Genomic DNA, 23,228 nt, shown 5'->3' on the forward strand with positions numbered 1-23,228 from the left:
ATTGGTTCATCACGATAGGCAAGCCCGACCATCACGTCAGGGTAGCAGCAACGGTCGGGATTCATGATATTGACTGAAACTCAGCATTCTCCACAACCCAAAACCGATATAAAAAAGATAATTTTATAGTACCAATATTTACGCTTTGGAAATATCAGTAATTTTACATTGTTTACTTATGCTAACCACCTATTTGATCATGATTATTTCCAATTAAATTAGTATTGATTGTAATTTATTTATCTTAGCTAGATCAGTCAGATCTATAAACAATAGAGTTTAAGTGAAACTACGTTTTGAGGGAAAAACCATGTACAATTGACCTAAATAAAAACAATGATTACTCCACTTGTCAACTTTCATTTATCTTGAGGACATCAATGATTTCTTCCGTTTTACTAGTGAACCATCAGTCAATAAACTAAAATTCAAATTAGATCTGTCATTATTATTTAATGCTAAGTAAATCAAGTTCTTGAGCATTTTGACACTTATTTCAGATAATATTATCTACATACCCAGCATGAGATTAATGCTAATATGAGTTTTTGTTTATAAAAAATAACCAGAATTTGCCCATTACGTATGAAGTATTGTCGTAAAAACCGATACAGTTCATAGTGATATCCTGCTGTTATATTTTGCTAGCCTAAATAGTTTTCAGTACGTTAAATTATGCAGATCTATTTTTTGGTAATTATTAAATCAGAGAACAACATCAGTACGAACTAACATTTACCAAGCAGTAACTTAGAATCACAAACCAGTAAAGAATGATTCAAGGTTTATGACATCACTGCAGTATAAGCCCTTGATTCCACGGTAGATTAAGTTCAGGACACCTAAACAGTGAGTGTTGCATCCGGACTTAGTAGTATACGGTTTCCTAGTCCAGTAAATCTGAAATATGGTCTGATTTACGTGTTGTGCATCATTGGTACGTGAATCGCAGCATACTTGACTTTGTTTATAACATAGATTACAGATTCCTCCTCATGGAACTCAGGCGAATTTATTTTAAAGTTGTTTAGCAATAAGATTATTATTATTATCAGTTTGAAAGATTAATGGAAATTTATCCGATTCAAAGATTGTTTACATTACTAAATGGCATCAACTAAGAAGCTATCGAGAGGCCAGAAAGTATTGAAGAACTGATTCATAATAGTTTAGACAACACACATCTTCAGCATACACTCATCATGACATACGTGATCAAAATATCAGGAAATATCACACTGCACTCGATGGATGTAGATAGTTTCCATCAAAATTACGATAATGCACCTTTATTTTAGAAATAATTTATGGAAATTAGCGAACGATTATGAATCAAGTAAATTCAGGCTGATAATCACAACAGTTAGACAATCATTTTAATGCTAAAATCAAAACATGTAGTCTTTTACTCCATTCCCCGAGATCAGAACATGTCTAATTCCATCTTACAACACTTCTATAATAACCAGATAAGCTATTCTATAAATCCATCGTTATTAATCATCAATCAGTAGGTAGCCTGACATTGTTACGAAGTTTTGTACACAGTTTATAGAAGCAATTTAGTTTAAACAACAAATATGTTAACCTTTAATTGTTTTTACTCACTGAGGTCAATCGTAAATGACCTCTACTGTGGATCGATTGTCGGTGACCAAATAACTGAATAATAAAACAGTTTACAAAATCAAATAGACATTTTTTTATAATAAAAAAATCAACAATAAATTGAATTTTCGCACCACAATAATGTGTAACGACTTCAAATTCATAAGGTTTCACAGCATGATAAACAGTTTACTCATAGTTTGCATATTTGTGGACATTAGTAACTAAAAATATGTATTAATTAAACTTTTTAAAAAGATTGTATTTATTGATATCTATTCCAGGTGAACAAAATGTTTACACCTAATTTTTATTTTATGGTTGAAATCACGAGTCAATTGAAGCTAGACAACCATGGAAAACCTGGAAGCACTGGATGACCGTTTCGTCCTAGCATGGGACTCCTCAGCAGCGTGCATCCAAGATCCCGCCTCTCGAGATTCGAACCCAGGACCTATCAGTCTCGCGCGCGAGCGCCTAACCTCTAGACCACTGAGCTGGTGGTGTCCAACTTCAACCAAATCACGAAGTTGAGCAACCGTCCAACATTGTCTTCAGTGAGTTGATGTCGCACAACAGACCTGGTTATTTGCAGATTCATTCAGTTATCAATGATAATCAATATAGAATAAATAAACCATCCTGTTAAACAATGGTTCTTTAAAAAAACAAACGTTTTAAACAGCCTGAAAGAACATGTCGGCTCTTATAGATCTAATGATGTTGAAGCAAAAATTGTTATGATTTCTCACTTGTACTCCTAGAACATAGCGGGCTTATTTCAGAAAAAAAGAGTGGTGTGCAATGCTCTCTTCCCTTTGAAACATCAAAATATTTTAATACTAGGTGAAACACGTCAACTTCGGGAATATTTTTCTATTTACTTTGACATTAGCAATCAATAAATTATTAACATCGGTCAGTAATTATAGTAACATATTTCGGGTATATACACCAGAATGAAATTGGTGAAATGTTGATGATAAATATATTCCACTCATCAACCAATTAATTCGATTTGTAATACAAATTAGTGTACCATACATATTGTATTCATTGGTTCATTTTTATCCTCCTTTTAACCCTTGTAATTAATGTGAGACTAGTATACATCGTAAGTCAACAACACTATACCTAAACTATATATTTCATACTGTATTTTCGAATAATCTTCACCGATTTGCTTAATATATTACTACTAAAGTCAAGTTGAGGGTTTCAACCAATAGAAAGTTTTATGAAGCGCCGTCATTCCATCTAGAAGATTCTTTTATTTCAAGTGTTTTACTTGATTGGTCATCAGTTTCTGTTTGTTCATACGAATTACTTCGATTTCGTTATGTCCAGCGACTTACTTCTTAGGAAGTCCAACAGTTGAGTGTTGTTATGTACTAGAAAATAGTACTTGCAATGATAAATCTTAGTGTTGAAAGTTTCATGTGAGTTGACCAAAGTTTCTAGACCACATTAGCACGACGAGACGAACTTACAAAGATGAATAGAAAACGCATCGAGGTAAGAACAATGATAAGAAGAATAAATATTGTAGATATTGTTTAAAATACAGAATGAAGAGTTATTTTTGAGAGAATACAGTGATATAAGACCTAGAAGAGGATTTAGAAAATACATGACACTGTTTTCTTACATCTTAATGAAAGTATACTTCTATATACTCCTATGTATAGTAATCACCTAATATTAAACACTTGAAGTTTCTAAAATCACTTTAACGAAAGTTTCATGATGTTCTTTAACGAAATGGCTTTTAACTTAATTAAGACTCCTATACAATAGTCTACAGTGATCTGTGTGTATTTATCTGACGTCAATCAGTAAACTGATACTGCTATCTAAGTGATTGGAAATTATTACAAACAGCTCAATCAACCTAAAATCATGTATGTAGTGATAAAAACAGGGTAATTAATATACCAGTATGTGATTAAATGTGTCTCAACAAAATCATCTCTGCTAATTATGTTTTATGAATACATAGACAATTAGACACAAATACCTAAGGTAAATGAAGACGATTTTTTCTTTACAAAAACAATAAGTAACTAATGATTATTCATTGTAATGAATAATTAATCCATAGGGTATAATTTTGTTCATTATAAGAAATAAACGAATCACTGATTGAAATAATAAACATTAAGGATTTGTTTTGCTACGTCTTTTCTGGAATGGTGGTTACGGATAAGTAAGATATCGATTTATCATTTGCATATTTAATAATTATGACTACACTATAATTAAGAATGTACCAATACCAATACCTATATATGCAGTGTAAATGAATAATACATATCAGTGATTCACCAGTCTAGAGTATAATTTGGCTAGTAAAGTATTATTGTTATTATCATTAAATAAAACTTAGATAAATATAAAAATGGGAGAGAAATAATAAGTTTGGCTGTTTGTTATAATCGCAAATTAACTTACATCAGTTAGCTAGATTCCAGTCCCTTTAATCTACATGTGAACTAAGATAACATATATAGGCTTCAAATTTTTTATCAAAGATGTCATAAAAGCAATAGTCGAGTATCATGGAATGACCGAGAGAACAACAGTGATATTAAACGCAGGATGCTAGACAAAGATGGCATATTGAAGTGATTGACATTTGTATTACGTTCATTTATCCATAGCTTGTCTAGAGTTGCGATTTTTGTTTGTGTAAGAGCAAGTTTGGAATATAAGCCAGAATTGGTAAAACAAAGACATGAAATCAATTCATTAAATAATTGACTGTTAGCTCGAGTCGTGTTGATTGAGGCAGTCTATCTGGTTACGAGTTCTGTGATAACTGCGATCAGCGGTTGAAGACGTTTAGTGATATCTTTCACAATCATTCTATGCATCGTCTCTTTATATTTCTCTAAATCATTGATTTCAATACTTTTTTGATACATATCATTACATCTTGAACTTTTAAACCATGTTATTGAATTTGTTCAATTCCTTCTTATTACCATTGCTACTACATTAACTTGGTTCTTTTCCTGTTCATCTTTACTAGTTAATCTCATTGTTTTTATGTGGTGTCCGGCTTTATGTTGACTATAATTAATAACTGACTGAATTAATTCCATTCAGCAAATTCTGATTAATAACAAACTACCATTTAATGAATAACAGTTAATAAACAATAGAATTATCTTTAAAAGTGAATTTTTTTTATTCTGAGAATGTAAAACTGAAAATACTTTGGAAATTTCGTCTAGGATTTAATTTATAGATTATAGGCTAAATGTTAAATTGAGTAAAATCTAAAATTTCTCCCAACAGTTTAAAGTAATAATTATAAATGAATATAAATGATTATTGTATTTCATTTCATTGAGATCATGAATTGATCAATGTCAGACCACTATTGAAAACCTGGGAGCATTGGATGGTCCTTTTGTCCTAGTATGGGACTCCTCAATGGCAGTGCATATCTACGATCTTACACGTGAAATTCAAACCCAAGCTCGCGCGAACACATAGCCCCAGGACCACTGAGGCAGGGGTTAAATAGGGTTAATGTCTAACTTCGACCAACCCATGATATAGGGTGACTATCCTCTATTGTCCTCGAGGGGGGGTAAGTGCCTTACATCCGACATCGTTGAACTCTACTGGCCACGGCTTCTCACCAGAACTCCAAGAATTACCTCTTGAAGCTAGTTACTAGTGAACACATAATAATTTTCAGTATAGGGTTGTGGAGATTGTTAAGCTTTTAGTGATATCATGAACCAATCAAAGTTAGAGCGCCATCAAAAACCTGGAAATATTTTCATTAATTTATAAAACCACAGTTAACATAATACTAGATCATAAAAAGAAAGAAATTGGTCGTTACTACAAAGTTCTGTTAAATTAATACACTGTTGAATAGGTTTATGAACTGAATGGGATATATTTACAAATTTTAGTTGTAAAACAATTTCGAAATAGTAATAAAACTTTTAAAATGTGTAAATTTATCTCAAAAAGAAAAAACTGAACATAAGTAGTTGCTGTGCATCAATTTTATAGCACCTGATGTACGGTTATTTTGGTTTGAAGGTGAGTTTATTAAACTTAAACAGACAAAATCTAGTTATGAAGGTCATGGTAATTAATATTAGCATACGTTTAAGTAAGGACGTTAACCGATCTCTATTATTAAGAATAACCCTTTTTTATTAATAATACTTATATTCCATACGAAATAAATATCTACACAATTACAGGGTTATCACATAAAAGAACACCTAAGTAGTCAATACAAATTTATTATCACTCTTTGTCTGATTCAAAACAAGTGACGTCTAACAGTTAACATTATAAATTAAATAAAAAGTTACAATTTTATGTGACGAGCCGTAATTAGGTCAATCCGTTTGTTTCAACAAGTCACTAGTTATGCTTGCGATAAAAATTCATCTTGATTGATATCTAAGATGCAGAACCACCTACTGATCATGAATGTATGTGTTAAATATGCTCTGCTCATTCATCGTTGTTACCGTCTTTTCCAGCCTTCCTCACTCGTGATAAATATGTCTTTCTTCATCATGAGTCATAGATATTGTTTTAAGTAGTGACTTTTTAATAAAATTTAATATATTTCCAATTGGCTACCATTTATTTCTTATCAATTACAGAGACTTTAGGAAATTTGACTGTAATTATTTGGGTTCTTCTTATGTTCTGAATGAACGGAACTTTTGCTTTAGTTGTTTGTTGGGTATTTTATTGCCGATCGAGTTTCACAATAATCGCCGAATCATTTTGCATCTCTTAGATTCAACGAATATCTTAATGGAAAATACTATAAGTGAAAAATGTAGGTCAACTTTCTAACCTTAGTTATTTTTGTATTATTGTATTTGTAGCACATATATATACATCAATTTTAACTAAAAAAGATGATAGATATTTATATACTACTTATGAAACAATATTTAAATGTTTTAGTTTCAAATATCAATTATCTAATGAAATAACAAATAAATTTATGAATTAATTCATCATCACGTAAAACATAAATCATACCAATAAAGGATAAAACCAAAAATATGAGTATTTAGAAAGATGATAATTATTGAAATTGTAGTGAAAGTAAAAATTCAATAAGAATCAAAGGAAAAACATATTTGCATGATGATCATTGAAAATAAAGTACCTGAATTATTTGAACTTCTCTTTTCGTTTTTTTCTCTCTGAGTCTACAGTCAACTTTAACTATTTTATTTAATTATTGTTTTATTGTATAAACAAAACTGTTTGTTTACAATGAGAATAGTTTGAAAAAATCTCGAAACACTAATGAACAGTTTATTTTTGTATTGGTTGTTTGAATCTTTCCATTGGCGTTTGAGACTGTAATTGATCAGTCTCTTATTAGCATATGTGCATCCTTTACAGATTGCCTCAATATTACCTTAGATCACAAGCATTAGAAGCAGAGATGGATGGTAGTTAGCGGTGAAATCCAGGACCTGCGTTTCGTCCCATTTGGGACACTTCAGTGGGATTCACCTTCATCCTGAAATTGATGTTCACCGCGCGAATCGAAACCCGTACTATTCGTTTTAGATCATATATACATATATATTACAAAATATCTGGTTTCAAATGAAAATTAATACCAGTTGAAAATTGAAATAGTTAAACATGACAATGATGATGAGAACGATTACGACAGTTGTCATAAACTAAATGTGATTATTATTTTGACATATTTTGAATAAAATATTCAACTTAGTTACTAATAGTTTCTGTAAGATAAACGGCATATAACATGTGATTGAAATAATTTGGAAAGAAAAAATCCTACTTACATAATTTACGTCATAATTAAAATAAAATTGATAATTTGTTTCATGTAACTAACTGCAAAACTTTTTATGAAAATAGGGGGGTAGAAGGATAGAAAAAGAATGACTTTTCATTGTTGTTAATAATTATGAACCCGTTAGGGTATTTATTTGCATAAAATTCAATACACAAATTCTAGTGAATCACTAATGATAAATTAAAGGGGGAAAACAGTTTTAGAACGTTCCGTTTGTTAACAAACAGAATAGACTTTAAAATAACAGAATGCAAATATGAAATGATGAATAGATATTTATTTTTATTCACTATTTTATATAGTTGAGATCATGAGTCAATTGAAGCTAGACCACCATGGAAAACTTCGAAGCACTGAACAGCCATTTCATCCTATTGTGGAACTCATTATTCATTACTCAGTTTTAGTATCAATGAATTGCATAAATTGTGTAAGTATTAAGTTTTATGAAATTGTAAACAATTTACGCTTAGAATTTGCTTAAAGAACAAGCTGATAATCTCATTGATTAAATAAATCAAACTATTAAACGGATCACCATCGAAATCCTTCTCTTGAACAAACAGGTGTTCCCCTATCGTCTCGTAATGGGAACCATAATAAAAAAATAAACACCAAGCGTTTTCAATAATATTTATTCCTTAATATTCCTTCATCATTACAGTTGGTACATTTGTCCCAATCTTCAAAAGTAAAAGTGAATTCACTCTTAAATATGTACCTTTACCGAATTCGGCTTGATAATTGTAGATAAATTGACCACCAACTAGATTGTTAAAAATTAAGCTGATTATATTTTTGTGATGGATTCCCTGACATTTCACGAATTAGTGTAAGTTGCCTTATTAGAATAAATAGATTTCATTTTAGGATATTGTAAATACGTAATTATTTTTGCTACTAATTATTAAATTATATTCTTCCAAAATAAATAATCAACCTATCCTATACTGTGATTGATTTTTTATGAGACCTTCATCTTTGATCAAATCGAAATCATCTAACAAAGCCCTTGCTTTGTATGACCTACGTAACCTAATAAGCACTAATAAGTACACATTGATGTAGACCAATGCGAAAGTTTGTCCTCGACACACGAATCGTAAGGCAGCCGGAAAAGATGGATCAAAACTTGAAAACATAAAATTTTTCCCTAAAGATTTTCTGCAGCGGTACGTTTCTTGAACTTTATGTTCATGAAGAGTTTTTTTAGAAACTATATAAGATCTTGCAGATTGTAAATTGAGTTTCGTACTCCACTCAACAAACCTGGATGGTTTGATCACACGTCCAATGCACATTCCATAATATTCTCATTTTAGCAAATCCGTAAGCAAAGCTGTACAGTCCGTTTATTGAGTTGTGGTGACAGTAAAGTGTTTATAATGGAATGTCAGTACCCCCGAAAAAAGTTTTCAACCATTAAGGAAAACAGTTTAAGATTGATGAGTATGACAGATATCCAGTATTGGAAATAAAAATTTTAAAAGTACAAGAACAGTTAAAGTAACTATGTATAAAATATAATAATAACATATTAGTAGTATCACAGTGAGTCAAAAAGTGAATTTTCGTTTATTTTTTCCGTTGTAACATAGTGTAAGTTTCTTTTCAGTGAATAAATAAACTTCAAATCTATGCGACTTTAAATAATATAATCAATAAATGATTCTAAATACTTTGTACGTCCAGAACATGTCCAATCGTGTTAATGAAACGTTATTTAGATCCTGTAGCATGATTTGTTATGAGATTTACGAAATTAATATACATGACTACTCACAAATTACGGAGTAACTCATAATTACAAAATTTGGCTAGGATATTCTGTAAATAAATAGCTGATTTTATTCTCTTCGATATTTACATATTCCATTCTTCAGTCAATGATTCAGAATATAACCGGATAAGGATTCCTGGAACCATTTTTTGAATTATTGACAATTCCTTCTATCTCAATCGTGTCAGTATTTTATCGAATTGATGAAAAACTTGGAAACAAATTTAAAAAAAGTTTTTTTCTCAGGCATTTAGTTGTTTGAATCAATATTGCAATCCATGATCAGAATGAATCTAATTAATGCAAACAGACTGTAGTACAATACAAGATTATATAAAAATGAACATGAACTATTGCAATTTATTTACATTTCTTTTGAATTTATTTTATGAATAATTATGGTTTATATTGTATATTTGATTGACCTAATGACTAGAGTATTTGAAAATCAACCATTTGTTGACTTATAAGTCCAAATAAATCTAATTTATTTTGATTCCAGTAGGTAATCATGATTGTCAGTAGTTAAACTGTAGATGACTATGAAAAACATCATAGAAGCTATTTCAATAATACCTTTTCTAAATGTCAATGAGGTTAGGTGTTTGAGAGAGAGACCAAAGGTCTTGGATTCCAGTCCTAAGTACAGGATCATGGATGCTCACTGCCACTGAGGAATCCCATACTAGGACGAAACAACCATCCAGTGCTTCCAGGTTCTCAATAATGGTCTAACTTAGAACAACTCGTGAATTCAACCGTTAAAATTAATGAAGACTTAAAAAGGAATAATAAGCTTCTTATAATACATCTACTTTTTATTGGATCAATAAATTTATTCTAAACATTAAATTGTTTACCTTCAGTAGTCAGTAGAAAAGAAAAAGTATTTTGAAAAAATTTATGGACAATGATTTCATGTTTATTTGTACATCGTTAATATAATTGAAATTATAATCCCATATATCATCGATATTTAACATATATGCTTGATGTACACATCAAGTAGTCGGACTTCGAGGAATGGTGAGTTAATAAATTATAAATAACTGGTAAAAATTGTGAACTTATGATGAATCAGCTTTTATTTGTGAATGAATACGTTTACGATTTACTTTATGTGACATACAAAATCAAATGATGTATTACATAATTAAAGATTTTGTTATTCTTCTAGCTGGAGAAATGAGATATTTAGAATAAATTACAGGATACAATGTTCCAAAGAAACTGAGGTTGTGAGGGACCAGGGCTCTCAACAGTGCAATAGCTCGGCATTTACTTGACACCGGGCATACCATTGATATTTCTCATGCTTTCGAAATTATTAGCAGACAAAGTAGTACGGCTGCTCTCCGGTTCGCTGAAGCGATCGCGATGAAAAAAACTTAAACTAGATCTATGTATTCAAAAAGAGACAGTAATAAACTTATTACTACCCTGGTAATCCACTTCTTTTTGTTTTTTGTTTTATGGTTATTAGTTTCATTTTGGTTAATATTTAGTTTGTATTATATTCCTCTTCCACTACGAAATTATAAAACCACCCTTTCACCCACTAATTTCCGCTCACTTGTTTCTCTTAAACCATATTAACTGTCCAAATTCTACTCACTTATTACGTAACTCATCCTATTTGTTTTTAATTCCATGAATCCTTCATTAACTCTAAAATGATCATTCCATGAATCCTTCATTAACTCTAAAATGATCATGATACTTTCTTGATTCTAACAACTAATAACCTCTGACCTCTTGCACGTATATATATATATATATATATATAGTTATCATTGGTAACCTTTTGTCATTCCACTCCTTTACATACACTTACGTCAATTGTTCCACACTATACATTATCTCAATGCTAAAATTCTTATACATATTTGATTGTAAGCAGCTGACGAGAAACCACGACATATAATGAATTCATATTATTCTGCATCAGTATTTGTTCTGGTTTTATTTAAATACCATGAGTGAATTTTTGAGAGACATGTTTTAAATGATAGGACAATATCACAATGTGAAAACATAATGAGAACTAACCATCAAACAAATCATTAGTATAGTTTACAATCACTTAAAATAATTTTATATAAATAGAAAGAAACAGTTGTTCAAAGCTGCCTATTGTTATTGGTTAGTAACCAAAATCATCTTGACGATCCATATATATATATATATATACTTTTTTTAAATTCGAGAAAAAAGTACGTCTGTACACACTTCAAAGGACAACTGTTTTTGTCTAAATATAAAACATTTTACATTTAGTCATTTTTTCATGTCTATCTTTCTGGAATGTTCGAGGAAAAAAGAGAATATACATAATGTTTAAATGTCAAACTGATATAGAAATTAATTATTTCTAAAAACTTTGATTTCAGGGAAAGAAATTCACATTTTAAAAATCGAAATGTTCATAATTGTTATTATGAATGAATTATTTTAATCGTATCTATTGCAAGAGATGAACTCTATTTTATCAATTTGATACGAACAATAAAGTAGGAAAAAATACCGGAAGTTGATCAATAGCATTCGATCGGCACTAAGACGGGCTTGACATGCATGATATTGATCACCACCTAGTGATCATCAATTGTGATTACATCTCAGTCCTACAGGAGATCGGTCCCGGCCCGAATAGCTCAGTGGTAACGTCTCTGACTGTGAAGCTAGGTGACACGAGATCGAATCCGTCAGGGAGCACCAGTTCCCTCAAGATTACAGGTACACCTTGCTGACGAGTGCCAAGTAGCACAAAACCCGGGTCCATGGTTTCCTGCTGACCACCTCCAACCACCATCTTACCGGAACTGATTAAATGGAATTGTAAATATCACACAAAAGAGGGAAAAACACGATCCTTTTTAGAAAAATTTTGTGTTTATTCTACTTCTATCTCTATACTATTTTATTAAGCTTTATTAGTATTGCAAACTCCGCCTGTAACCCCTCCGGGAGCCACTGCCGGTTTCAAGCCCGGGTTAAAGGAGGAGGCTTGGGCATAGGGATAGTGACCCCATCACATAGAAAACTAACTCGCTAAAAATAACGTTAACCTGTTAGTATTGCAGAAAACAAACTGGTAAAAATATTTTTTTCATAAATAAGTCTGATGGAATACTGGAGGTAGTCAGAATAAGTTATAATTTAAAGCAGCTTCGGCTATTCCACATGTTGTCAAGATATTCGAAATACCATAAGAAACAAACTACGAGATACTATAAATATGATGTGAGACCTCTTAGACCGTGGTACAATAGCAAATTTAATATACCATTTTGAAAAAATTTATCCTACAATCATCAAGTTAAAATGTTAACTTTTGAGGGGACAGCTACCGTATGTTCCCCTTGGAAAAAGTATAACGTACAGGGTAATACACGGATATTCTTACCAGATAGTTATCCTAATGAATAGTCAGAAAAATAAAACAGCAACTTCAATCAACTAAACATTCAGTTCATATCGGGCACTAGCCCAATGATTGGACATAAATTAAGTGATTAGCTGACTGGCTGACTCATGCGATATATATATATATATAGAAGTTGGGAGACTGAAATGTCTTATTTATTTCATGCTGATACATGATTCATCTACCGTAACAATTACTCATGTTTGTCAATGTTAGCTGTAGAAACTAACCTTTGTAATGAGCAAGTTAGTCGATTGATTGAGGAAGAAAATTTTAGAAAATTTAAACATCTAGCTTCTTGTTAAAGGCTTGAAATATAAAATTCGCTTACATCCAAATGTGGACATTTTATTTTAAATGTCTCAGTTGTCTTAGTGACATACAGAAATTAGTATTGCTTACATGAATCATCCAGTTAACAGTCAAAAGGAATTTTGTTTTCAATCCTGTTAACACGTTTTAGTCACTAGGATGCCTTTAAATGATCGCGGTCTCACTTACTATTTAAAAGTAGTTTAAATCAAAATATGTTTCGTCATATTTGAACCAATGATTTCCAATAGTTATTAAGTAATACCTCTCCAGTCTTTCAATTACGACTGTTACCACTCATGCTGGAGCATAGGCTGCTCATCAGCATTCTCCATCGAACATTGTCCTCAGCAATCCTATCCAGCTTTTTCCAGTTGCTATTCATTCTTTTTATGTCTGCTTCCAATTCTCGACGCAATGTGTTATTCGGCCTTCTTCTTTACCGTTTCCCTTCAGTATTGAAGGTAAATGCTTGCTTCGTGATGAAGTTTAGTGATTTCTGTAATACATGTCATAACCACTTGCAATCTCTTTTCCTAATTTCTTCTTCCGCTGGAAGTTGGTTTGTTTTCTCCCACAGTAGGCCGTTGTTGATGCTAACCAGATACATGTTTCCACCTATTCCAGAGTTTCTCCATCAAATTTGATTTAGTTTGTGTTCTCTGTGTTGCATTCCAGGATCTTGCTTTTTCCCTTGTATATGTTGAGGTCTACTAATACAGAGTTTTCTGCTACACTGATTGTCTTCATCCTCATTTGCTGGTGTGAATGGGATAGAAGAGACAAGTCATCTGTGAAGCCCAAGTCGTCTAGTATCCAAGATATCCATTGCATTCCGTGCTTCCCCTCAGATGTGGTAGTCTTCATAATCCAGTCAATCACCAGAAGGAAGAAAAAGGAGAGTAAACAGCCTTGTCTTACTCTGGTCTTCACTTGGAATGCATCTGTCAGCTGTCCTCCTTGCATGACTTTGCACTGTAGTCCGTCGTATGAGTTACGTATGATGCATCAACCTGAAAGAAACGACCAGATTTCCTTTTTCTGTAGTTGCTAACCCTTATCTAATTATGTTGTTTACATACATGATATATATTATAAGAAAATATTCACCATCATTTGGAATCTCAAATTCTATCTAAGAAGTTTCTTATGACATTAAATTAGTTTAATCTAGAGTATTTATAAGAGGAGGAACAAAATGTTATTCAAATTGGGTAGTTATTCCTCAGTAAATTAAAATGTTTTTTTGAATAAATAAACATTCATGAGAGAGCTGTTTCATGGTATTTACAAACAGTCTTAACAGTAAGCTCACCTTTGGTTCATTAGTTATTGTAAAAAAAATTATTGTCCATTAACTATGATTGGGTTTAATTCGTAGCAAGAATGCCTCATTTATATATTTAGGTTTATGAATTGTGGTATGTGATAGTCAGAAATAATAATAACTAATATCGAATAAACATTTTGGTGATCAGTAGAATTTTCAGGTGGTATGTATGGGTCAAAGATTGATCTGATCTGGCGTGCCACTGAAAATGAAGGAGACCTGGATAACGGTTTTGTCTTAGTGCATTGGACTCAACCTTACCAACGACTAATAAACGATTAAAAGTTGGACTTTCAGGTCTTTTAGTGGATACCTACTTATTATACCAATTAGTTCAGATCTTCACAATCCTGACATCAACCAAGTAATGATATATCATGATGGTCATTCGTTGTAATTACATTGGATATTTCAATCCGGACATATTTAAAACCTACTAGTAAGGAATACACAAAAGGACTTCTGTAACTCATCTCAAATTACGTCAGTAGTGAACAAAATTATGTTTATGAGGGCGTATCTTGGAGTTTTCTTAAATTTGTAAGTTATATTCGTAAAGCTGTATCACAAATCTATTAAAGTTTGAAATATAGACCATTGGATCACATCAATCAAGAGTTTTAATGTTTGAGTGTTTATCAATGTAATGTAATGTTACAACAATTGAATTAACACTTATTTTTGACACTTTCGTAATCTTTTCCATAAATGAGTTAGTAGATTATGTATAGTACAAAAGCTGAGTGATCCAACAACATTGTACACTATTTCCAATGTTCTATTTCCCAATTAATGGACTTGGATTTCAACAAAAGACAACTCTTTCAAAATTTCAATTAGCGATTCAACTACAGTTGTAAAGTAATTTTTACCATGAAACTTCAAACAATTTCAAGAACTAATCTGAAATAAAACAGAAAATTTCCAAAAATAGTCACCTGTATAAGAATCTGTATAGTGAGGTCATATTTTGACAACCATATGACTTTGAGTTCGCATAGTTTAATGGAACCAGGCGAAAAACGCAAACTAAACCATAATCCCAACATATCTTACGTCATCAACACACCAATAAACTCAAACAGTAGCAGTACGATAAATAATCCGAAATAATAAACATTAAACAAATAGTTAGAAGATAATAAATGAAAGTATATATGTTTGGTGTAAAACTGAAACACCAAGATGTAGTGAAAGATAAAGAATAGATACACCTGGGCCACTTTGATAAACTTATAACCATGTCACTCAACGACTTCAACAACCGATCGTTGATATCATGTGGCGTATATGTACCGACATGGCTTGGTTCAACAGTGCACGATCTTACGGACTGATATTACGTAATGGTTTCTCTACCACTAGTCTTTTCTAATCTACTTCTAAATCAAACAGCTTGATAAACAACTAACTATGAGGATACCCAAATTATAACAGTCGAAAATCTTAAAACGAGACGACAGAAAAATTTTCGAAGAATGTTTTGAAGTAAATTTATATAGTTGTGCAGAGTAAATCCTAAAATTACTATCGTAAACAAATATTAGGAAAGAAGCCGGTTTTTAATTAACTAAGGTATTATTGATAGTTTGCTGGTGAAAAGTCGAATTTCACAGATACATGTGACCACAATATGTTTATTACCAAGAATGTAATCACATGTGAATTGAAGTTCATGTGAATGATAAATAATAAATGCATATTTTTTGTAAAATGCCATATGAAGATGCTAAATCATTAACATTGAGATACTACCAACTTTGCAAATTAAAAGTTACTTCAGTTTATTTGAGTCTAAGAAAAAGCCTTCACGCTTCGACTTCAAACATACTAGATATATATCAACTTCCAATAAATCAGGTCAAAAATATTCCAGAAGTCGTCAACTGATGACTAACCTGTTAATTTTAAGTGTAATTTACTGAATAATAGTTTAGCTATCTGAAAAGTCTTGATATATGATTTATGCACATTTAAAAATTCTTTGAATTAGATCAATCTTAATTTATTGTTTCTATATGAAAACCAACAGTTAAATACAATTCAGTCTATTTTAAGATTGACAAGTGATTTTAAATAAAACAAGTCAGTGTATATGTTAACAATTTCCTACACTGATCTCGTTTATTTGAGACTCTGAAAGTAACAACTTGAATACAAGTTTTGGCTAAATATTCCTAATAAAACAGCTTAGAATACATTATCAGTGTGTACTTGTAGAGATTATTAAGTTTTTGATTGAGATCATGAATCGATGAATGTTAGACCACCATTGGAAATCTGAAAGCACTAGACGGCCGATTCGTCCTAGTACAGGACTCCCCAACAGTATGCATCCAAGATCCAGAGCGCGGGATTCGAACCAAGGACCTTCAGTCTCGAGCACGAACGCTTAACCCCTAAACCATAGAGCCGGAGTCCAAAGATGCTAATGTCTAACTTCAAACACTCTTCAAAGCTGCGCGATCATCTCCCATTGTCTCAGTTAGATACTTGTCTCTACTTGACACGGATTAGCTCCACTGGTCCCAGTTATGGAAGAGTGAATGAATCCTTACATATGCGCTAGTACGTATCGGTATACGGAACTATTAATATTTCTGTTTGACTGTCAAGCTGTTCGATAGTCAAAAGAAAATCCAGTAAGCATTGTTGATAAGCGTTTAAAAAATTTAAGCCGGATTCAATTTCCAATGACTTCCAGAATGATGGGTGTAAAAAAGCGAACGGTAGGAATGATAGAACCTTAATTAAATCAGTAACCGTCACTTAGTGTCAAAGTAGTCGTTACTTTGAAAATAATAGGTTAACGATTCATACTAGACTTTACAATAACAGACCTATTTTAAGCTGTATATACATTTCAGCTAATCTTCCAGAAGACGTGTTGTATGTTGAGTGTGATTAATAAAATGAAAAGTATCTCTTAATGACTATAATTTATCTGACAAAAAATATAATAAGTGGTTAAAATTACAGGCAGGCTAGCGATTCACTCTGAGCAACAGTTTATACTGGTATATAAAATAATAAATTAAACAAGAACATCAACTCTTTCATGACTTACTTCCCACTTTGCTTATAGTATATATGCTTAATTGTTCATCATCGTAACTACCACCAGTACATCTTGGATCAAAATGCGTTACCATTTTCACTACTAATACAGACTAAACAAATCAACCAATCATAGTTAAGTTACATATGATTGGTTGAATTGAAGGTCATTCATAAAGAGATAATCGAGTTTTTGACAACAGTAACTTATCCTTGTCTTATAGTGTATCAGTTACATTACTTATTGAGAAGAACTTTTTATATTGTATGCTAATATCGAATAACTTTCTCTCCTCTCTTAAATTGTTTATCGACCATGTCTATGAATCCATATGAAAATGATCAATAATAACCATAAGTTTATAATGTATTACTTCATTTTGTACAAAAAATATGTTTAACTTGATATATTCATTCATTCTCCTTACTTAATGTACAATTTAGGCTACGAAAAATGTTCTCAAGTAATGAAATTATTGAAAAATTTAGTTTAAACAATACTCCCATCCTTTGCTATTCTTTCCATGGTGGTCTAGCTTCAATTGACTCATGATTTCAACCATGAAAAATACTGAAATCTCCACAAAACCCCTTCTGATTATAATCATATGCTCACTAGTGACTGACTTCAAGAAATATTTCTTGGATTTCTAGTGGGAAGCAGTGACCAGTAGCGTTCAACCAGGTCTGTTGGGAGATATCAACCCACTGAAGACAATTGATGAACGGTTGCTCAGCTGCGTGGATTGGTTGAAGTTAGACATTAACACCATCGGATGCCGGCTGAGTGGTCTATCGGTCAAATGCTCTGGCACGAGACTGGTAGGTCCTGAGTTCGAATCTCGCGAGTGCAGGATCGTGAATGCGCACTGCTGAGGAGTCCTATAATAGGACGAAACGGCCGTCCAGTGCTTCCAGGTTTTCCATGGTGGTCTAGCTTCAATTGACTCGTGATTTCAACTATGAAAATACTAAATCCTCCACAAAGCCCCTTCCGATCTTTGCTATTCTTATCAAGACTAATTTTCGAACATTGGTAATGGAAATCAACAGGATGATCTTATCAATCAAAATACTATGTCTGGATTACGTAATAAATTTTAAATATATAAAACATGGATTACTTCATCTTTCTATTATTATTATTATTATTTAATTTGTTGAATAATATTGAAATAACACTTGGAGGAACTAGGTTATTTGCATGTACTTAAGATTTTGCTAATAATTAATTGTTCAAATAACTATAGAAGGTTGAACGATTTGGATAAATGAACTAATGGATATTCCTTTTCACAAAGTTATAACCACAAATTTTGAGTACTATTCTGCAAGTGAATTATGGACGTCATGCTATCTATTTATTTCCTCTATAAATTCATTTCATCGTCATGCCATTTATTATTTATTTTAAAAAATCAGTTTAAAATCTTCAGTAGCACAATGAGAGAAATATCTGGATTTTCCGGCTATTCAATCCGTATTCGACGTGTTAATTTTATCTAGAAAGTCATAATGTCATTTCTCACAACAACGATAGATGATCTATCCTTCTGTCATAATATCCCACCACAGTTTATTGAATATTCACTAATAGGATTCCTTTAAGAAGTTAGGCCGATCTCAAATTGCACCTTGTAAACATTCCAGTTAGAAGCTGTGTATTTTGTCATTATTCAATATCACATTCTGACATCCAAATCGTCTATGTGGTTCCTTTCGTTTGCTGTATGATGACCTTCTCGAGGCCTCATTCAGTAGCATATTACGAGGTGTAAATTAAAAACGTAGATTGAGTCAACAAGATCTTTTTCAGATATTTGGTTTTTATCAGTCACAGACTAAATGGAAAATCTTTGTTATGACATAGTTTCCTTCCATCATGCCTAAACCACAGTAGTTTGCCTGACGAGAAGACATTGATCGGAAAATCGTATTCTTGGTAAGATACTTCGTTATGAGTGCAGTTTCGGAACAAATCTCAATCCTTATAGTGCGACTTCAAGTACCTCCTGTGAGATGACAACCGCTAGGCTAAATTGAAATGCTAAAGAAACTAACGAAATCTACTTAACCAAATAAGTAAACTAATTAATAAGACAGTTTGAAGTGGACATTTTATAGTTGTCTTAAGATCTAGGTTATTACCTTTGATTAGTGACTCGTTAATGAACGATTTAGCAGTAGTCAAGTTTCTAAGTTTGCTCGCAAACAAAAGTTGTACTTCATTAATATATATTTAAATATTCTGTCTTTTAGATAAATTGTCCATTTGGTCAATATCCGTAGCTTCAATACAATGAAAGGAAATCTTCATGTCATTCCAAGTATCTTATCAAATCAGTTTGTATGATTAGAAAAATAAAAAAAGGATTATCAGTAAAACTTATACAGTAAAAGCAAAATGTTAGAAGTTATAGTTGAAATGGGCAGATTGAGAATTCATTTTTTATGACTTAAATGTTATTCTTAGTTGATCATTTATTATCTGATAAATAATTCACAGTCATATCACGAAACTGAAGATCAAGCTACATGATCAACGATTCTCTCAATTGAAATCAGCTAAACAAAAAGCCATTAATCCTTTTCATAAAGAAATTACCAGTTAATTACTTCATATACAAATAATATATTGAATTCCTTATTATAATACAATAGATTTATCCAGTTATAGATTTTTTTATTTTGAACTGTATCCAGTTTGTTTTCAGGAGTCGTTACCGCCAGTTCTCAATTTATACGCCTACCTTAGTCTCTCTAATAACCTATCGAATAAATTTTCCGATAACAAAAGTAACTAAACTGCACAACCAAATGACGAGAGATGTAAAAACGTCTCAATATAATAGTTTTCATTACTTTATTTATTTAATAAAGTAACTATATTTCAGTGACTTCCAATTATGTAGTCTTCTAAAATCATCTTCAAACAAAATATAAAGATATTTTTTTCAATATACAATTATTAAGTTTTTGAAACAGTTTAAGATTATAATATTTGTTTATAACAAGATTTGTTTATTGGTTTCTCAAAGAGGAATTTAAAATTTACTTCAATTGACTCACAATTTCAACTATGGAAAGTACTGAAATCTCTACAAAACCCCTTCTGATTATAATCATATGCTCACTAGTGACTGACTTCAAGAGATATTTCTTGGATTTCTAGTGGGAAGCAGTGAGCAGTGGAGTTCAACAACGTCTGTTGTGAGATATCAGCTCACTGAAAACAATTGGTGAACGGTTGCTCAACTTCGTGGATTGGTTGAAGTTAGACATTAACACCGTTGGATGCCGGCTCAGTGGTCTAGAGGTTAAGCGCTCACGCACGAGACTGGTAGGTCCTAAGTCCGGATCTCGCGAGGCAGGATCGTGGATGTGCACTTATGAGGAGTCCCATAATAGGACGAAACGGTCGTTCAGTGCTTCCAGGTTTTCCATGGTAGTCTAGCTTCAATTGACTCATGATTTCAAATATTTCAAACAATCTTATTAAGCTTGAATTAAATTCAGTTAAAACGTTTAAACAAAAATCACGACAAATTATTTACTGAAATTTATGTTAGTAATATGATGATGTTCAAAAACAATTACAGTGACGACCACTAGAGTTGTATACCGATTCGATAATATTGTAGTGAACAAGAACACAGGCGAGAACAACCAAATATATTTCAATACATTACAGAATGCCTTGGTAAAATCTGAGAACCATACAGTAAATACTTCATTTGCAAAATATACATCGATTGTTTCGGACTTTGTTGTTCCTTCGTTTCCATATCAATCACTCTCTGTTCTATTTCTCTTCTCTTCGATTTCTCTCAACCTACTGCCACTAGGCATTCAACGTTCGATTAGTGATACATACTACTCATATTTCTCGATACCGGTAGCACACACCACAATATCAGCTTCATGTTTCTGTGTTAGTGCTAATGTTTATATTAAAATTCAAACCAAGTATAATTCATAACATAGATGAAATTTATGTGTTACAAACAGTGTTTTGATTGATTTAATTCATCAATACTAAGACTAAATACACACATTCTTACATTTATACCCTGAGAAAGATGAGGTATCTAGTGGATATTCATAGATACTATTCAACATTCAATGATAATCTTTGATGAAAAATTCTATTTTCCGCTCTACACAAGGTCGTGAAAATGTTTTGATATTTTATTCAATAATCTATTGGACAAGTGAATTGACTTGGAAAGAAGTTCGTGCTTTATATACATGTATCTATTTGATTCACTTGTTATCCATCACGCTACTAATTTAAAATGCATATACGGGTCATTTAAAATTGTTGGTTTGTATGTTAATGTTAAAAATGTAACTGATTTCTTGTTTTGTTTTAAATAACCAAAAGTACTGATCGCCAAAAAACAGTTATTTTAATTTTTTAAAATTAATTTTTACTTCATTGGTATTATTAAGTAAATTATTGCCTTAATCTTGCCTTAATATTGTAGCGGTAAACAATCCCTCATCATAATGTCATGTGAACATCTGATATCGGCGTTAACCATCTCAGTTGTACTGAACGCAAAATTGGATGAAATAGCTAAGTTTAGATTTCATATTTGATCAGTATGGCGTAGAATGCTTCTCCTCCGATATATAGCCAGCTCAAATTCATACACCACGATAAGTTCGAATTTCTTCCAAATATATCTTCTCACTTAGTCGTCTTCGACTTCCTCTCTTACCAACTTCAGAATCATTTTGTTAGAAAAATCTCGAACAGCAGTATCACAGATTCCTAAAGCATCTGACTACTCATCAACCTGTACCTCAGTCGACAGTAAGGTCTTGACTTTGAATTTCGGATTAAAAATGTCAACCGAGTTGTCTTAACATATAGACATACATATAATTTATTATGTGTATGTTATATATATTACATTACCCATATATACTATTACAAATATGTATAGTCTTCTGACTCTTGAGTCTTTGCTTTGGAACCTATGTGTTTGAAGTTCATGTAAAAGTCCCTTAGGTAAATGATCAGTTATCCAGTAGCTTACGGAATCAATCTTTTTATTAAAAGAAATATGAAGAGTAAGCCAGGTAATTAATTATACAAAGATAGAAAGTGTAAAAGTAGCTAAGAGAAGGTGAGATGTTCCAAATTGAAAGCAATCCACCAAAACATTGTCAGTTTGTTTGGGTTTGATAAGCGATAATCTAACAATAAAAGTATGAATGTGATGTATGCTACTAATGTTGGTAGATATAAGCAGTATGTAGCACCAATCGGAAGTGGAATACGTGCCAGCAGAAGATTGAAATGATTCAACTGAAGAGAACAGAAATTATTTGTTGTAGCATCGATGGAAGACCTGCAAATAATATATTTAATGTAGAATTTCCATATTTCAGGTAGACACTCTGTAATTTCTCATTCAACAATAAATTGCTCTTCCCCACTGGAATTCTCGTTTACTACATAGGTATTCGATCTATTTTAATCTGGAATATTTTCAACAGGTACCTTAAATTTTTGATTAACGTTCTGGTCATATGACTCGTAAAACAATCTCGTATTCCTTCGATTGATTTTCCTAAGATCATTTCATTGTTTCACAACTAAAATAAACGAAAACTATCACCTGATAAAATGAAAGGTGTCAATCAGAATTGTTTACTTATAAGATTATCATGAAAATTAGAAAGTAAAAGTTAGCCGCTTAGCAGAAATGAATAGTATTTTACGACAGAGTATTTAATTCTAACCGTTACTTCATAGTTTTGAAGAAATAAATAAACCATGCGGAGTTTAAAGATGTCGAAAAACAATTTAAACAACAGAAAAGAACAAAGTCATCATGGTTACAGTATATTGGTACATATAATA

Source organism: Schistosoma mansoni, chromosome W, assembly GCF_000237925.1.
Source record: "Schistosoma mansoni strain Puerto Rico chromosome W, complete genome".
NCBI lineage: Eukaryota > Metazoa > Platyhelminthes > Trematoda > Strigeidida > Schistosomatidae > Schistosoma > Schistosoma mansoni.